Source organism: Zonotrichia albicollis, chromosome Z, assembly GCF_047830755.1.
Source record: "Zonotrichia albicollis isolate bZonAlb1 chromosome Z, bZonAlb1.hap1, whole genome shotgun sequence".
Lineage (NCBI taxonomy): Eukaryota > Metazoa > Chordata > Aves > Passeriformes > Passerellidae > Zonotrichia > Zonotrichia albicollis.
In genome coordinates, this window is record NC_133860.1 from 55,266,107 (window position 1) to 55,283,954 (window position 17,848).

General features: G+C 38.2%; 1 protein-coding gene across 1 annotated transcript in view; it reads right to left on the reverse strand.

Annotated features, from left to right (window-relative positions):
• Positions 1–16,404, reverse strand: part of SLC28A3 (solute carrier family 28 member 3) — a 57,189-nt gene extending 40,785 nt beyond the window's left edge. Inside the window, exons 1-2 of the mRNA XM_074532699.1 lie at positions 16,253–16,404; positions 1,504–1,619 (exon numbers count right to left, since the gene is read on the reverse strand). The gene's annotated coding sequence lies outside the window, so the exon portion shown is untranslated. The remainder of the gene's footprint in view (positions 1–1,503; positions 1,620–16,252) is intronic.
• Positions 16,405–17,848: the final 1,444 nt, after the last annotated feature.

Consider the following 17,848-nt stretch of genomic DNA (forward strand, 5'->3'; position numbering starts at 1 on the left):
GGGAAAGGTGGTTTCTCTCCTTCTCTGGAAAATTTTTAAGGGAGAATAATGTTATCACACCCTCAGAATGTTTTTCCTTTTATTCTAATGCAGGTGAAGGAAACAAGAAGTCTTGTTAGTAGGAGAGGTTTTCAGCTGAGCTTTTTGCTTAGAGGTCTGAGTGGCAAAGATATGGAATACTGTGTCAAGTAAATAAAATATTTTGCCGACAAATGAAACCTTACCGCTGCTATATGACTCCGCCATGAAACCCTAGTCACATGGTAAAGCATTCAGAACCTCTTTGTTCTTCAAGTAAGAGCACAATGCTCAATTTGCTCTGAAATTGGCACACAAACTGGTGAAAGCCAGAAAGGTTTTTTGGGTAATATAAAAATATTGACCAACAGCACAGCTTACTGTACACACAGCAGGCAAATATATAGCAACGTGATTCTTAATAATTTGCTAGGTGCATAGAGAAGATGAGCAGGACTATGAAGAAATGAGTAAGGTATCTAAAAAAGTAAATTCATGCTGGGTTTTTTTCGTTGTTGAACATTTTTTCATAGTTAGAACTTGCAAAGTTCAAAAATTCAAAATTTTTACATTCTTAATTGATCCTATTCATTATGTATATTTTTGTTAATATTACTCAGCTGTGATTTCAAGAACATTTCAGTTAAAAATTTCAAAAGCATTGAGATAATCAAATCCCAATTTTTCATATATGCCCTGAGTAAACTGCACCTCAGAGGAAAGGAGAATGAAAAAGACCATGGTTACCATTGACAAATTGTTGGCAAGTAGTTACATTTTGCTATTTATCTAGCCAGTCCTGCTTATCCCTCTTCTGTCTTCTCTGAGTGAAAAAAGTGCCTTCCATATTTGAAAAATCTTGGGCCAAAAACTTTTTTTTTTGTTGATGTCTATAATCTACAAGCTTCAGGTGTTTGCAGTACGGCTTATTGAATTTTTAGAAATATTATCATACCAGTGTCAAAGATAAACTCCAACCTCCACATCATCTTAAGAATAAAGGGTGAAGGGAAGAAACTACTCTCTTGGGGACAGGAAACACAATTTTTTATGTGGGTAAAATTGTCCCTCAACACAAACTTTTCTTGGAGAGTGTGACTTTGGAACTTGTTTTTATGAAAAGGGCATTTCCCCTCCATTTTCTCAGCTACTACTCTTACATTTTTAAGGGAAAAGCAGACAGTGAAAAGCTCTTAGTAAGATAAAAACAGTTTAAAAAATTCAAAATGGTGCCAGGTTCGATGAGATGTGGACACAAACTCCTGCATCTCCATTTTTAAAAATCGTTTTGTTTGTACAAAGTGACTGTAAACGAGGTGGTTGAGTGACCGGGTGCTGCCTCCATTTCTCCCAGGCTCTGCTCTGAGTTCAGGTTTTGATTCTTACTTGTCATAAACTCCGGCCCAGTAAATCTCCAGCTCTTACTCTGTCTTGCAGCTCCCCTCTGAGATCTTTTGAAATCAGTATGAATTTGAGCAGACTTACTTTCTTCCTTGTTTCTCTTGGGTTTTTTCACTTCCTCATTTTTCTGTGACAGTAGAAATGAAGCATTTGCATACTTCCCAGCTGAACTAAAGCTGCCCCTTCACAGAACGAAAGCACTGCAAAAGAGGTGCATGTTTAACAAAAGCAATGAATTTGGGGGGAAAGACTTCTCAGAGTAAAGTCAAGGGCTTTGAGGGCTATTGTGTTTGACCTTGTGGCAAATACCTGTGTAAAGTTAAAAAAAAAAAAAAGGAATCCTAGGCAGGTGTTTATTTTTACTTTATAATAAATTTACTTTTCTGCAAAATTTCCATCCCAGTGGGATGAAATGCTACAGTGAGTCAACAAGACAACCAATCACTCCTGTTGTGAAAACTAGACCTCTGAGGAGCAAAATGAATTACAGGTACAATCACTTGTTGCACTTCCTGCAAAGGCAGGTATGACCAACCCCGTCAGGAAATCAATTTATAATCGTGATATAAGGAAGAAATTCAAATTCTTTCTGTGATTCTAGGGGTAGTGTAGGTGGCATTTGCAAGGACTGCGTATACAAAGGTGTGCCTCTGGGTGTGCCTGTAGTGCTTCACGGGAACTTCCCAGCTTGTTTCTGTGCAGGTGAGAGAGTGGACTCGTTTGTGACAGATTGTTTCACCAAGTTCCTAGCTTGCTTTGTCTCAAAGCAACTGCCTAGTTGACACTGGATCTCCCCAGGTGCTGGATTCCCAGAGCGTTATTCTGGCAGCCTCCATATGAGGCTGAGACACGTTTACAGGGGCTTCCTGCACATTGAAAGGTGTCAATGGATATCCTAGGTGGAGGAACTGAGTAATCTGGGAGCTCCTCTGGGCCAAAATGTGCATAGATAAGAAAATTTGAATAACGACTAGAAACTGTTCCAGCATATGTAGGAATAATAAAATCTTTTGTCCACTGCCAAGATAATTATGTTTTGTAGGTACTTAAAATTAGCCCATAGGAATTTATTGTGCCCTTATTAGGGTAGTTATCCTGCTTACAGGACTAGAATCTAGCAGGATCACTAGGGTTGTAAAAATTTATCTCAATTACACAATTCAGGAGTCTGATCTGATCCAGTGAAGATGCCATTGCAATGCTTGCAATGGGGAGACCTGCACCATCTTCATAGTGGCTGAGGGTCCTGTTTGAGAGATTTGGTTCTCCATGAAAGCATTACATTATCAGTGCAAAAGATCACAGGAAATCATTTTTGTAACTAGCACTCGGTCTGTGAATGTGCATACAGGTCTGAGAGTGTTCCTAAAACACAACAATTTGGTATAAACCAACATAAACTATTACTACTTGTTTAAAAGTGAAGTGAGAATCTGAGAAGTTGGTGGTTTGTTTTTTTTTTCTTCAGTACCTGTTGTGTATTTGTTTGCTACTGTTACAATCCAAACAATGCTACTTACCTACTTCTTGAACTGTTTTCTATGTAAGTAGTTATCCTGCCATGCAGTATAAGCACAAGTGTAGTATCAATTTTAAAGCTTTAGCAGCACAAATTAACATTTTCCTTATGATAAAGAATTTAAAAAGGAGTAAAAAGAGGACAGCCATAGATCAGAAAACAAATAAACCTAGCAAAAGTTCTGGAAGTGTTTACATGTCTGTCTACAAGAAAAGCTATATTCATAACACAAAACTTGTTCTTCTGTGTGATTATTTCTTTCTTTGCACATTTAATAGGGTTTCTGGAGCTTGGAACTACAAGAGGATGATGATAAGTAGAAGCTTAAATCAGGCAGTGGGAACCATCACTGGCTGGGGAATGAAGAGAGAGTAAAAATATTCTGTACTCACTTTCCTTACATTAAATGATAAATCGCTCATTATTGGATCCAAGGTAATTTACTGTGAATATACAGTGCTCAGTGTGGTTCTCTATGGAGACACTCATTATGCAGACAACAAAGATTCACTGCTGTCAAAATGGCGACCGGCACAATTTATAGAGCTGGAACCATCGAAGTGAGTTAGAGAATTTTTATACAGCACTGTACCTTCAACTGCAGTCCAGGTTGCTTAGATTTGAAAAACAGCAGCATTGATGAGAGATTTAACCTTGAAGTCTCTGTAAGACTGTCTCAACTGTCAGCAAATGGCTCTATTTTTCCTTTATTAAAAATCATCACCTCGTCACACTGGCAGTTCAGCAAGTTTCTATTTTTGGAATAACAGAGCTAAGGGTTATGCTCTAATTTACAGCTCCTCTAGCGTCAGGGCTCCTTAAGAACACAAAAGCGTCATGGGAGGTAGAGGATACCTGCTAGTCTGAGTAGATTTAATTTGGTGTACTAGTACTAGAAGTACTTTTTATATAGGACAGGTAACAAGGCCTAGCCAAGGACATGCAATGCTATACAATACAAAATCTTTTTGGGCAAATTTCTTACTAACTTTTACTTTTCGTTTGCCTGTTTGCTTTGGTTGAGTTTTATTTTGTTTTTTTTTTGCTTGTGTGATGCTGATACTTCCTCTGAGAGAATAGCAAATACTCATACAGTTCCACTGAACAATCCTACTTTAATTACATACATAAATTCTGGTGGAGTGGATGACTTGAAAGTGGTGCAAGCACACACTGAGGTTTTGATCTAATATTCCAGAGGTCTACAGCAAGAGCAAATCTTCCAAAATGAGACCAGCATGGAGGATAAAGTCTTGAAGAAAAATGAGGTTGAATTTTAAGTTACTGTACTAAATCTCTCCCTCATACTGGTTCCCTAGGTGCACTAGAGATGATACAGCATCTCTCTGCTTGATGCAATGGGAACACCCAGCATGATTCTATTAAAGGTCATTTCTTGAGTGCTGAATGCAATTTGAAAGGAATAGAAGCATTAAAACCTTTTACAAGAAAGAATTCTTCCCTTTGAATATTAAGAAGTTGGTTCGTTGAAATACTTAAATATGATTAAATACCCTTTTAAAATTTTTTCTATCTGTGTATTTTGAAGTTATTGACCAGATGCAGAAGTCAGAGTAAAATATGCTTCAGAATAGAAAATGTATTCCGGGGTTCTGAAATACTACACCATCTAAGGACAATATGTGCACTGGGTTTGAACTCCACGGCATTTTTCAAAATTGCTGCCTCCAGGGGAGGGAGAAGCACAATTTAAAATGATCTTTTGAATTGTTAATAGATATTTAGAAGTTCAAGCCTTTGTAGCAGCTGAGAAGTGTTATGAGAAGAGGTCAACAGTGGCTAAATAGCACTCTTGACATACTGCTGTTAACACAGATAAACTGTTATCGTCCTGATTGCTTTCAAGCAGGACCCGGCTTAGAGAACAATATGGAAATCTCTGGGTTGCCCCAGTGTCACAGCAGAGCTTCCCAGACCTGTTCTTCCAGCTGAAATCTACTGACCATTGAAGTCTGGAGGTGTTTGTGCCCTGTGTCATCCCAGCAGGACCGTTTCACCCACCCCCTGCACTGTTTGGCTTATCTTGGAAACAGTCGAACTCGTCTTGCAAGATAGCCAGCCTGGAATTATGCCTAAGAACATGTGTTCTAATCTCCCACTCCTCACTAAGAAATTTGGGATATTAATTTAAGGTTCAAGAGACACAAAACTACATCTTGTCTATCAAGGCAAAGGGCTTAACAGGGCATAAGTGGATTTGGCCAGCCAGTATTTGTGAATTACTCCTCCTTTCACCAGTGGATCCTGTGTTTGTGCAACTAATCTGTTAGTGGGAAACCTGGGTTTGCAGTCTTATTTTTGCCGTTCTCTTTTGCCTGTGCATAAAAAAAAAAAACCTCCAAAGCTTATTATAATGTTTCTGTTCTGCAGGCTGTATGTACTGCTGGTTCATTAGTACACTTTCATCTAAATATTTCCTGACCTAATGACCTTTTGAGTCTTTTAAAAAATACTGCTTTATAGAGTAATCTGTTCATGAAACCGACACAGCATATCCTAAAGACATTTTTTCATTATGTTGCTGACAGAAAAATGTAATCTATCTCGTTTTACCCTATCACTAGTGTAATTTTTCTTCCAGATTTTTCAACAACAGAGTGCTGTCTAGCAGATTTGTATGACCTAGATCCAAAGATTGATGACACTAGCTTGTTTATCTAGCTTGAACTAAAAACACTTTAGAAATTTGGTGATACATATGCACAAAGCTTCTACACAGAAGATTCTGTTCACTTTAGTCTTCTTATTTCCCATATAGTTCCTTTGAATTTTGGCAGACCTCATGCAGGTTGCAATTTCTCCTCGTCTTTAAATTTCATGTGTTTTGTCCTGTACAGGTCTATGAGATCCTTGAATGTTACTGGTGGATAAATGGGACCTTTTTTAAGAAGTGAGAGTGTACCATGAAGAAAGTGAAATTTTAATCCTTCAGGATCCATTTCCAAACCTCTGTTGAGTATCCAAACACAACATAGTAGAGTGAATCAGGCATATTCAGAAGGTATGAAGAGTCAAACCTAGCTTAAAAGTAGCAAGGGGGAAAATTATTTGTTTACCATTGGACTAAAAAGTACATAATTAGTTTAAAAGCAGGAAGGAATTGCAACCTGAGGGCAAGATGTTCCAGTTAATTATGGAACCGGGTGCAGAGCATAATGAGAGCAAAGATATTGTGTTGCAGAAAACTAGCAATTGCCAGTTCAATAGTGAATACCACATGGGGAAAAAAAGTAAACAGCTTGTCACAAGTTCCTTTAACCACTGAAAAAGTACTTGCTACTTCTTTTTCGAATTTTGCCTTCTTTGTGGATTTCTTTCACATTAAACAGGCTGTCCATTCACACCCTCTGGAACTGCTAACTACCATCCAAGTCAGACCCTCTCTCAGAAAAACTGACTCTTCAGGCCGTAACCAGTATGCATAACCAGTAAGATAAACACAATACATCTGTTCCTGACTAGCCAAGTCCTCTAAGGACAGCTCTAATTATTTGTGATGGATTATTCATTTTACAAAGCATTACACTTAAGTGCTTTAAAGTATATTCGAAAATTCCACTGGAAGCAAATTGCCTTGCAGAGTTGTCTTGCACTAGCTGTATATAAGATTGTTAGGCAGCACCATACCACACTGTGTGGGAATCATATTACAGTCCTCGTAGTGATTGATGTGCAGAACTATGAAATGTTAGGTGCACTTCCTGACCCCTTTCTTTCTTGGAAAGGGGAAACAAGCTCTAATAAATTATGTAATTTTAAGCAGAGGAGTAACATTTCTTGGTAGTAGAAATACAATATATGTGAGGTTCACCAGATAGGCCACACACCAGAAACTGTCAGAGCAGGAAGTCTGTTTATTCTAAATTGACAGTGTTAGCAAGCACTGGTCTTTTGAGGTGTCTTTCAGGTCTGAATAGTGAATGCAAGCATTATTCTCCTTATTTCTCATGATTCATATGTATACACTGATTCCCTGATGAAATAATGAAACAGTATCTGGCCCATGCATATTGACACATGCATTCTTTAGTGTACATTCATATCCGTTTTCCTGCCAAGAGTCAAAGTTTGACTCGAAAGAGAGTGCTAGATTCCCCTGCTGCTTGTGAGAGCTCCCAAATAGAGAGGTCATCCTTGGTCCCAGATCCTTCATAGAGACACAGGAACAGCCAGCTCCCTGCCCACATCCTCCAGTGACATTGAAATCCCACCTCCTGTTTTGCTGTGGTATCTATACTACTTGGATTAACTGTAATCTTCCTTTTTTCACCACTTATATTTAATCACGCCTATCTTGTTTATATCTAGCCTTCCTAAGTAAGGATTTCCTCTCTTTGTCAATACAAGGATCCCAAAGCTCAACCATGGCCAGTAGTACTAATTACTATCATACAGATAGTGAATACACACAGAATAATTAACCCACTGCTCCCTATAAAATTATATTCTTGTTAAGAGTCTTGGGTTCCATTTAGAGACATTGATTATCTGATTATCTTCCTATGTCATATTCAGGCTTTCAGTCTTCACCTTTATGCCACATGTAATATTGAAGCTATGTATTCTAATTAATCTCTTCTATGTTTTTACCTTGGTTGCTCCATATAGTCATGTTTTGCTTTAATCTATAGCTTTATTTGTTGTAAATTCCTGATAAATACAGTTGGCTTTCCTAATCCTTTAATGTCACAATTTCTTTAATCTCTTTCTCTTCCTTCCAACTTCCTAGACTCTGCCTGGTTCTTCCTAAGCTTTAAGCAGCTGCACAATTTCTGTTCACCATCAGTCTCCTTTAAGTCTCTCTGAAGACAGTTTAACCAGAAAACTTTCTGGCTCCTGCTTTTTGGACTGATTATTGTTGAATAATATTGCTTGAACACAATTCCCTCAAAGCTTTTATTTACATCATTCATATCGTAAGTTACTCAGTGGAAATTAACATCATCGGAGGAAACACTTGTTTTTGATGAATGCGAAGAACTCTTTGTACATTACCTGCTTAAAATGATAAACAGTGAAAAATTGAAGTATAAATATTTTTAATGAGAAAGCATGTGTTCCCTGCCATTTTTATGAATCAACCATCTCACAAGATTAATAAAACTCAGCTAGTGTTTCTCTTTACCACTGGAAATCACCAGTTTTCAAAAACTACATACATTCAGTTAGATTTTGTTGCAATTGAGCACTAAGATCAAAAGATAAAGAGGGGAAAAATGTTTGTTGCCAGTGAGTCAGAGAGCCAGGCAGGCAGTGTGGTGTGACCTCCCAAGTAAATAGGAGGGAAGAAGGGATTAGGCCCAGGAGCTGGTTCCTGACTTTGGGTGAGCAGTGCCCTGGGGGTGTCTTTTGGGCTGGGAGATTGTTTTGGATGGTGTAAGCTGTTGTTGCACTGTGGTCAGCGCACTGACTAAGACACCCACATCAGTGGCAGCCCATGAGGGTGGCAGTAGTGATCCCACATGTTTAAGTACACTTTCTCCTGAAGATCTTGATAGCATACCTAAATTCTGAACCAAGAGAAAACACTTAAATTCAATTTTGAGGCATTCCAGGAAATAGAATAGACTGTACAGCTACAGAAGCCCAGACACGGGGAGAATGATTTCCCATCCTGGCTACACATTTTAGACTCTAATGTATCTCTGTTGTCCCCAGGAGAATAGGTTTCCATTGACGTGTACCGTCAGATTTGTTAACCATTTGACTTTTTACCAGAGAGAATTTGTATCTGAATATCCACCACCAATGTCTGCTGTGAGTTAACACCCTCATCTCCATGAGCAGATGTAGATGGAAGAGTCTGCACTGTTAACAGGTCTGTTGGACACTTGATGGCAGTATTTGCTCTGGGTTCTTCCATCGGTACCTCCATTAACTCTGTTTAAGGCAATCTCCGGAGAGTTGTAGGCATTTTGGAAAGGGGGTGCAGGATGGAAGGGAGTCACAGAAGAGGAGTGGAAGGACAATAAATATGATTTAGTCTCTTCAGTGCTAATGCCATGGCTGTCAAAAACTATTTCCCTTTAACTATTTCATTTTCCTAGTTATTGTTGACTTTCTGCCTTGGGAGCTCTCACTGACCCTGACTGTTCGATCTCAGGACAAAAGTTACGTAAACAGATTTGAAATCTATCACAGTACAGCTAATAAAGTTGATCTGGTTTGTATTGATTTAAAGTGAAGATAGGATTGTTGACAGCATTAGCCTCTAATAATTATTGTCTTCAAGGGACTACAATTAGTCTGTAGTGGCTGAAGTACTTGTCAACTTGCAGGTGCTGTAGACACGAATGATATGAATGCTTGCATACATATCTGAACAGGTGAGTAGGTGAGAGCAGTCCCCAGGTGTAATGAGCTGCCTCCTACACAGCTTCCTGCTGATACTTTGGGAAGCAATTATCTGAGAGTGACTAGGCTGTGCAGATGACCAAACCAATCCCCTGCTAATGCTGTATAGAAATGGCAGAGGCAGAAAAGTATCAAGAAACCATCTAGGGGGAGTTGGCAAGTGCACCTTGGCTCAATACAAGGGCTAAGGTGTGCAGGAATGCAGAAACCACCTTAGCACATATATACCAATACCTAATTTCAACCCCTTCTGTGCTCTGAAACTTGCATCAAACCTACCTTATTATCAAATAAAATTTGTGTAAATACTTGTGTTTCAGCTTTGTTTTGGTTTTGTCTGTTTGTTTGTTTTTGTTCATATGAACAGCAGACTAAAGCAATGCCACTAGTAAAAGCTGCATTCTGATGCCCCAGTAAAACTGAGCAATGAAGCATTCTGGGTAGATATTTTCTTTGCTTAATGCAATCAACTTTTTACAGTTAATTAGAATGAAAATATTTTAAGGTCCCCCTACTCCCAGTTTCAGTTCTGCTTTTCCTGCTTATTTCAGAGGAGTGAATCTGTTGGTCTCATGAGGTAGTTTTTACAATATACAATAAATTCATGTTACATTATGGCTTTCTTCACAATGCTTAAAATGCTGGATTTTTCTCCTAACAAATGACATCAAGATTTAAAAAAAAATCAGTCTAGAAAACAACTCAGTCTCCCTCAAATGCTAAGAGAGGTCTTTAGTTGATATAAAGCAGTATATATTTGTTATTGCTTACTTTTGCAAACCTGATCCACTTATTATAATTTTAATGATGAGGCTGGGGGATTTTCATGTCCAGTCAAGTCAACCTTCCATATGTTTTCATTTGAATAGCAATGAACAGAAAATTTCCCCTCCTACAACATGGGAAGTTCATTCTCCTTCTGGTAGTTGTTGTTTTTATCACACTGAATTATTCCTCATCCCCTTGAAATCCTTGGTAATAAATAAATAATTTATGCTAAGTGAAGCAGTACTGCTGGGAGCTGGGAGTTGATCTAATCAGAATTCAAAAGTTACAGGGCCCATTGAAAACATTTACTGAAATCACTATGGCTCCAGAAGGTATTAAGATATGTTAAGATATTAAGATATCTTAAGATATTAAGATTGTGTGTGTGTGTGTGTGTGTGTGTGTGTGTGTGTGTGTGTTTGGAGAGAGAGGAGGGCTTTGGCCCCTTTTTCATTTCCCAAAGGAATGACTAGCAATTGCTGGATTTAGGAAGACAGCAATGCACTGAATAATCTTGCTCAGAACACTCTGGCAACTGAAATTCCCCTCCATGGAAATTTCAAAAAATATTCTCTTTTCTCTGGAAAAAGTAAATAAATTTTCTAGCATTTTCAGTGGGATGAAGAATTTGAGGACCTTTAGTTAGCAGTGATTCAAATAATTTATTTAGGGTATAGTTGCAGAGTTCTTTTATGATTTCCTTTGGGAATCCACATTCTCGGCTTGGCTCCGGGTCTCCCAGGGAGAAGCTAGATGTTCTGAAGCTTACAGTTGCAGTTCTTTCCAGCTCTGGAGAGGTAGGAACATGATACTATCCCACAACCGCAGCCCATGGTGATTCTAGTGCTTTCCTTGAGCTAGCTGTTAGAGAGGATATGCCTGTTTTGTTGGACTCTGTTCATGAAATATAATATTAGTTTTTACAGTTATTATACAGTATTTTTTTAAACAGTACTCTGTGAAAACTGTACTCAGTTTTCACAGAGTACAGTTAAAAAAATTATGTGAAAATCTATTTCCCATGGAAACTCCTTGCCAACTGTTTTCCATAGACAGGTCAATATTGGGGATACTAGAATGACAACACAGAAACAGTGGTTGCTGTTGTCTCCCAAGGCACCACTTCTGGAGAGTGGATTATTGCTTCATACTGGAACTGTAATGACTATGGCCATTGTGAGACAAACCCACATAATTTATTAAGAGCCATTATATATTTATACCCTGGTATCTCATGTAATCTTTTCTTGCTCTCCTCCCAAGTGGGTCTATATAGCCAAGCCTCTGTTACCCTGGGTTGCATGGGTAAGAGCTGGGTTGTTACAGGTCCTGAACTGTGCATTCCGAGGTACTGATGCATTCCAAAAATGAGCTGTGAAAACTGAGATTGGTTTGTAATGTATTTGCTGTGGGTGACAGGAATAGTTTTGTGAAATACAGTCTTTTTTTCAATTTAGTCAGTTTCTCCACTTTCTAGTAAAACAGGAACTCTCCCTCCAGCTCTGATGCCCCCACCCTCCTTAAGACTCCAAATCATAGAACATACAAAGCTGCTCACTGAGGAAAAAAAAAAAATTGCTCTAGTGAATAAAGAATTAGTCAAGTGCAGAATATGTAATACTATTTGTTGTTTTATCCAAACAGAAAAAATTCATTGCAATTTTACCAAAGGGATTTTTGGAGGGACTGTCCCATTATCTTCTTGAGTACACACAGGATAATGACTTCATTTGAAAAGATGTCCACTGTATGCATCTCCCAGTAATTTAAACTAAAAGTGCAAAACCAACTCATAAAAAATGGTTGCAAGCTTTTAAACGTCTTGGATAACTTAATTTACTCAAACCAGATTCTCTTAGTGCCTCTAGGAAATACAGAAATAATAATAGAAATAAATAATTGAGCACACATTGCCCAAACAATAGAACAAAAACCCAAAAAAACAGTGCAAACAGAAACAATTCAGAGAATAGAGGCTAGAATATTTGCAGTGCAAATATCAGTCCTGAACTAGTTCTTTGTTTTCTCAGTTTTACAAACAGAAAATAATCTAATAATCTACAGATTTAAAATTATAGGGTTGGTTTTAGATTGCAAATTTTTGTGAGCGGTTTGTTTGGTTTTTTGTGATTTTTTTTTTTTAATTATTGGTAGTGGTGGTGGTGGTGGTGGTGATGCTGCTTTGAGCTCTGGAGATTTTTAAATGTGCACTGGGTTCTAGTCTTGGGTTTTGGTTTTGGCTTGGGTTTTTTTTTTTAGCTTTAGAATTTGCACAGAGGACCAAAACCAGCAGCCAGAAAGCAGAAAGCTTTGTCTCCCTTGTCAATTAAAAACTGGTTTGGATGAGCGGAGAAGACTTGTGTTCTTGCAACCACCCACTCACCTGTTCATCAGTGCATCTATACAAATGACAAGGGCAGGGCTTTTCTCCATATACAGAATTCACTTGACAAAAGGCACCTTTAGTAGTCTGGTTAATTTTGTTTTATCAATTTCCTTAATCTTAGATGTTAAAGGAGCTGCAATATTGTTGAAATGGTCTAATGTCTGGTCTAAATGTTGAGATAAAATATTGATCTGAAACTTGGCCAGGATTTTAAACCATGTGTAGTTCAAGAGTTGTTCATCCTAGACATTTTTCTAACTTTACAGTGATCATTCAATATTCTAATCTGGGTTTTGTTTCCATTCTACATCAAGAGCAATAGGCTTGATTGTTTTGATTTAGACTCATCCTCAGCTGATATTTTAATCTAATGATAGTAGTTAAGACAAATAATATTTAAGGTAAGTCTAAGTCTTCTGTACAGTCATTTGCCCCATACAGCATTATAATGTTGATAATAGAAGTGCTGAAATGTTTGAGCTTCACAGTGTAATTTCAACAATTCTTGAAGCAGTGCTCAATCACTGCATTACTTGATATGCAATCAACAATGAAACTCATAAAGACATCAGCAATAGAATTTGCTCTTGGCTTGAACTTCAGGAGAAAGCTTTTAGAATATTAAGTCTAAAGAATATAAAAATCATAGCAATGTGTAACAATTTCCTTGTGTGAGACTGTGGCCCATTACTGCATTATGAGATTTTTCTAACTCTGATCATTGTGACTCTGGTCCCAGTGATCTCACCATGTTTAATTATCATGGGCTTACCTAAGAAATAAGGCAATATTTCATATGAACGAGGTTGTTGCAAGTTTTTCTACAATTTGTAGGAATTTCCTATAAATGGATTCCATACCTTCATTGACACACAGGGATCACCTCTCCCCTTTTTGTTCTATGAAACTCCCTTTGCTTCCATGTAAGGGGATCTCTTAAAAATCTAGGAGGCATGAATCCTCCTAAAATAAGTAAGGAAAAACCCAAAATACCAAACAAAAAAAACCAAAACCAAAACCAAAACCAAAACCAAAAAAACCCCAAACCAAAACAGGTTGGAAAAAGCTTCTCTCAAACTGTGATTCCATGAGATGTCATTTTGATGTGCAGTACTCGTATATGGATCAAAAAAGCTGCAGTACTATGATAAAACCTACCAAAATAATATGTTTACCTTCCCCTCACAAAGTGATTTTAATGTATTTTGCCTGTGGTACTGCAGGCAAATTTTCTTTTGGAACAAACATAATTTGCCGTAACTTTCTGTTGGATCAGGGATTGCTTGCTATGGTTAATTTGATAAAAATACAATTATATATCTACACCTGATTCAAATCAAATTGATAATGTCTGGTAATTCAGTAGTTTAAAGCTCCAGTATTACTGACTGTGAAACTGCATTTTATATAATGGACAGATGTTCCCTTTTGAGTGCAGCAGCATCAGCTAAAGATGTTACTGTTCACTCCCTGCGGGTATCTTTCTTGGATTGTTTGAAATTTCCACCTCCCACTATTGTGTCTTGTTAAACTGGTCCTGGAATACTTCCTAATTCAGACGAGGCAAAATAAACTAAGTTAATTCAAACTATTACATGAACTGTTGAAATTAATGCAGCTGGTTTGCTGGCAGGGAAATAAGAATCATCCACACGCACTGCACTGCAATGGTGGCAACCTACAGTAAGAAAGCAGCTGCTAGCACCTGGGGTGTGGAAAAAGAGAAATCTTTAAGTAGCACATCTATGAAGAGCAAAGGTCTCTCTGCAGTTTTTATCTTTAATTTAAAGACGTATCACCTAATTAAAGACAAACTGTAGGTGAGCCAAATGCTGAGCCAGTACAATATAAGGTGGTAACTGTTCGCATCAGATTGCTCTTGAAGTTTAGTGCTCTTCTGGCATATTCTGTGAGAGTACTATGAAGAGCTGACCTGATGCCACTTAAAATTGACAACTAACCAATGAATATGAACACCTGCAAGTCAAACGTGTGGTGCAGAACCAAAACATAATCCCTAGAGCTGTAAGCCCTTCTCTCATTTATAGTAAGTAAAGGCACTGTATTTCAGAGTGGTGCCCCAGAAAATCTGTAACCTGAATAAATCAATAAGGAAAACCTGACAGCAGGGATGTGGTGACATTTTATCCCTTTGAAGAGAGGTTGAGGAGTTGGTAGGGGCTATGTTAATGTTAGACTAACCTCAATTCTTGATCTTAAAGAACTCCTCCATGCAAACAAGCTTGCTGGTACGAGCCTTCAACCTGTGCTCCTCAACTTTTTGCTTGTCTCCAACAAGTTTTCTCCTGTGGGCATATCATGACTGGGGAGAAAGTATAAAATTTCTCAGACAAAAAAGAGGTAGCTTACTATTCAAGCTGGTGGGAAAAAGGGATGCCAATTCACATTCCTAATTTTCTCTATATCTCTTGTGATGATATATAACAGGGTCAAATGGGTGTTTTCATGACTTGAATCCCATCAGAGAAGGCTTACAAACTGATTCTCTGATGCCTATGTGACTGCTTTATTTGCGTTTTTTTACAAAAATGAGGTGGTCTCTCTTGGCTGCATTTTGAGAGAAAGCAGTGAACAAACTTTGGTTTGAGTCTGTGTGTAAAAAATATACTTGCAACATTCAACTGGACAGTACTTATCAAAGAATTCTTTCTAGCATGCTTTTGTGGAAGTCAGACAATCCTAGTCAAGTTTAGAAACAGAACCAACAATGTCTTACAAAATTTCAGGTCAAGCAGGAGAGTTAATATACCTTTCCTAGCTTCATTTTCACATCTGAATGGGTTCAGATATGGATGCATTCACTCCAGATTTTGGCTATAAATCCTGCTTAAGTATATCTGTAAGACAAATAGCCCAACAAGGAATTCTGATTTTATATTAGTGTTAAGCACTTTGAGCTGAACAAGATGAAAAAAATGGTACAGGTATCTTGTCTCAAAGACATATTTGCAGCTAGAATGTGTATTGTACTCTTTTACTCCTTCCCCCACTCCCCATAAAGAGTGTGACGTGACTTTAAAATCTTTTGATTCCTTGCTTCATATTTGTTTTTTTTTTAAATTGGAGATTTTCCATACCTACACCTGCTCTCCTCTCTTAAGAAACATTAAAACACTGTATTAAAGTTCTGAATTTATGGTTGCCAATGAATTTCAAAGTTGGAGACAAATACAGTATAGCCTTAAATATGTCACTGTAAAAATGTAATTAGAAGAAATGTGGAGAGGTCACTGATAAACCATCACAGAAAAAAGATTAATTATGTTCTAAAACACATATAAATAATAGGAATAGAACTGTATTTCAAATATTAATAGATTATTGCCATCAATAAACAAGGGTATCAATCTCACATACTTACTATAAATTACATCCATTAGGTCTTTGTTTCTCAAGCATATAAATCCATACAATCTGAGCATGTATCAGTTTTTAAATCCATAAATATATTATGTAACAGTTCTCTTTGAGGAGATAATGCTTTGTTCAATATTCTGTTAAAATGTCTCAAATGAAGTAAATGGGCTTCTAGAGTCTTATTTATGGAGGCTCAGGAGAGCAGAACATAAAACATCCAAGTAAAAACACTTGCAAGCTCAGAGAGCACAGCACCATATTTTTCTAACCAAACTGAGAAATTGACTGAGTTTCTAGATTTGTGCAACTTACTGGTGTCTGAGAGAATCCAGACTATAACCAGAAATTTTACCCTGCCAGGGGGAAAAAAACCCCCAAAAGTTACCTTAAGAAAAACAATTTTTTACCTTTTCCTGTGGTGTTTTTTTGCTGTATCCTGGTAGCTGCTATGGAAAGACCAGATTAAGGTGGCATAGATTAAATTTTATATTCACATAGGAGTTAGGGCTTCTCTCCTCTCCAAAGTGACAGGACCGATAACTCAACTGAATTGCACGTGCACCAATGCACACGGCATGGACAGCAAGCAGGAGGAGCTGGAAGTCATTGACATACTTGCCACCATGGCAACAGGGTAGGATAACTTGCGCAACTGAAGTGCTGCAGTAATGCTTCTGAAGAGATAGAAAACAATTGAGAATTGATAGGGTAGCCCTATTTGTCAGGGAGGGTTTTGATATTCTAGAGGTTAATGATAGTAACAGTATGGTCTAATGTTTATGGTTAAAAACCTGGGGGAAGGCCAATAAAGCAGATATCCTAATGGGAGTCTGTTAGACACCATCCAGCCAGAGCGAAGAGGTAGATGAAATATTCTGTATACAGGTGGGAGAAGTCTGGTGGTTTCTGGCCTTTGTTCATGTGGGGGACTTCAACTCACTAGATGTCTGCCAGAAACAGGCAGAAACAACAGAACAATGAGGAAGCAGTCTAGGAAGTTCCTTGAGTGTGTGGAAGATAACTTGGTGATGCAGCTTGTGAGGAATCCAGCTAGGTAAGCTGCTCCAATAGACATGCAGTTGTTACTATACTGGTGGGTGATGTGGTGGCCAGCTTAGGCAGCAACCAAAATGATGGTTTTTGATTCTCAGAGAAGGAGAGAGATCAGCAAAGCCACTGCCTTGGACTTCTGAAGGACACACTTTGGTCTGTTCAGGATGGTGGTTGAAAGAATCCCTTGGGAGGCAGTTCTTAATAGCAAAGTGTTCCAGGAAGACTGGGCATTCTTCTAAAAGAAAAACTTACAGGCACAAGAGCACAGTTGTCCCTATGTACTGAAAGATGAGATGGTGGAGAAGAAAACTAGCTTAAAAGAATAGGGAACTTTTATAGGAACTCAGGGGAAAAAGGAGAATCTACTAGCTACTAAGAAGAAGGGGCAGGAACTCAGAAGAATACAAGGGTATTGTTAGGTACAGGCAGCAAATTAGAAGGTAAAAGCCTAGCTGGAAATTGATATGGCCACTGCTGTAAGAGATTGTAAAAAATGTTTTTATAAATACATTAGAATGGAAGAAGGACCAAGGAGAATCTCAATCCTTTCTTGGACGCCGGGGCAAACACTGCAGTAAAGAATGAGGAAAAGACTGGGGTACTGCCTTCTTTGTATCAGTTGTTAATAGCCAGACCAGCTACCTCACGGTACTCAGCCCTCTGAGGAGGGGTTTGTGAAAGGCAGGTCCTGCTTGACCAACCTGGTCTTCGTTTGTGACAAGTGACCTGCTCAATGGGTGTGTAAAATGTTGTGGACACTGTCTCCCTGGACCTTATTAAAGCCTTTTGTCATGGGAATGCTATTCTCCAATTTAGTATTCCTACTAAAACCACACACTTCTTGCCCTTCCTGCCCACCCCCCCAAGCTGGAGGCACCAAATGCAGAGATCATGAGTTGACATTACAGGAATTTACTGGAAACAGCAATGTGATAAGAAAACAAATAGTA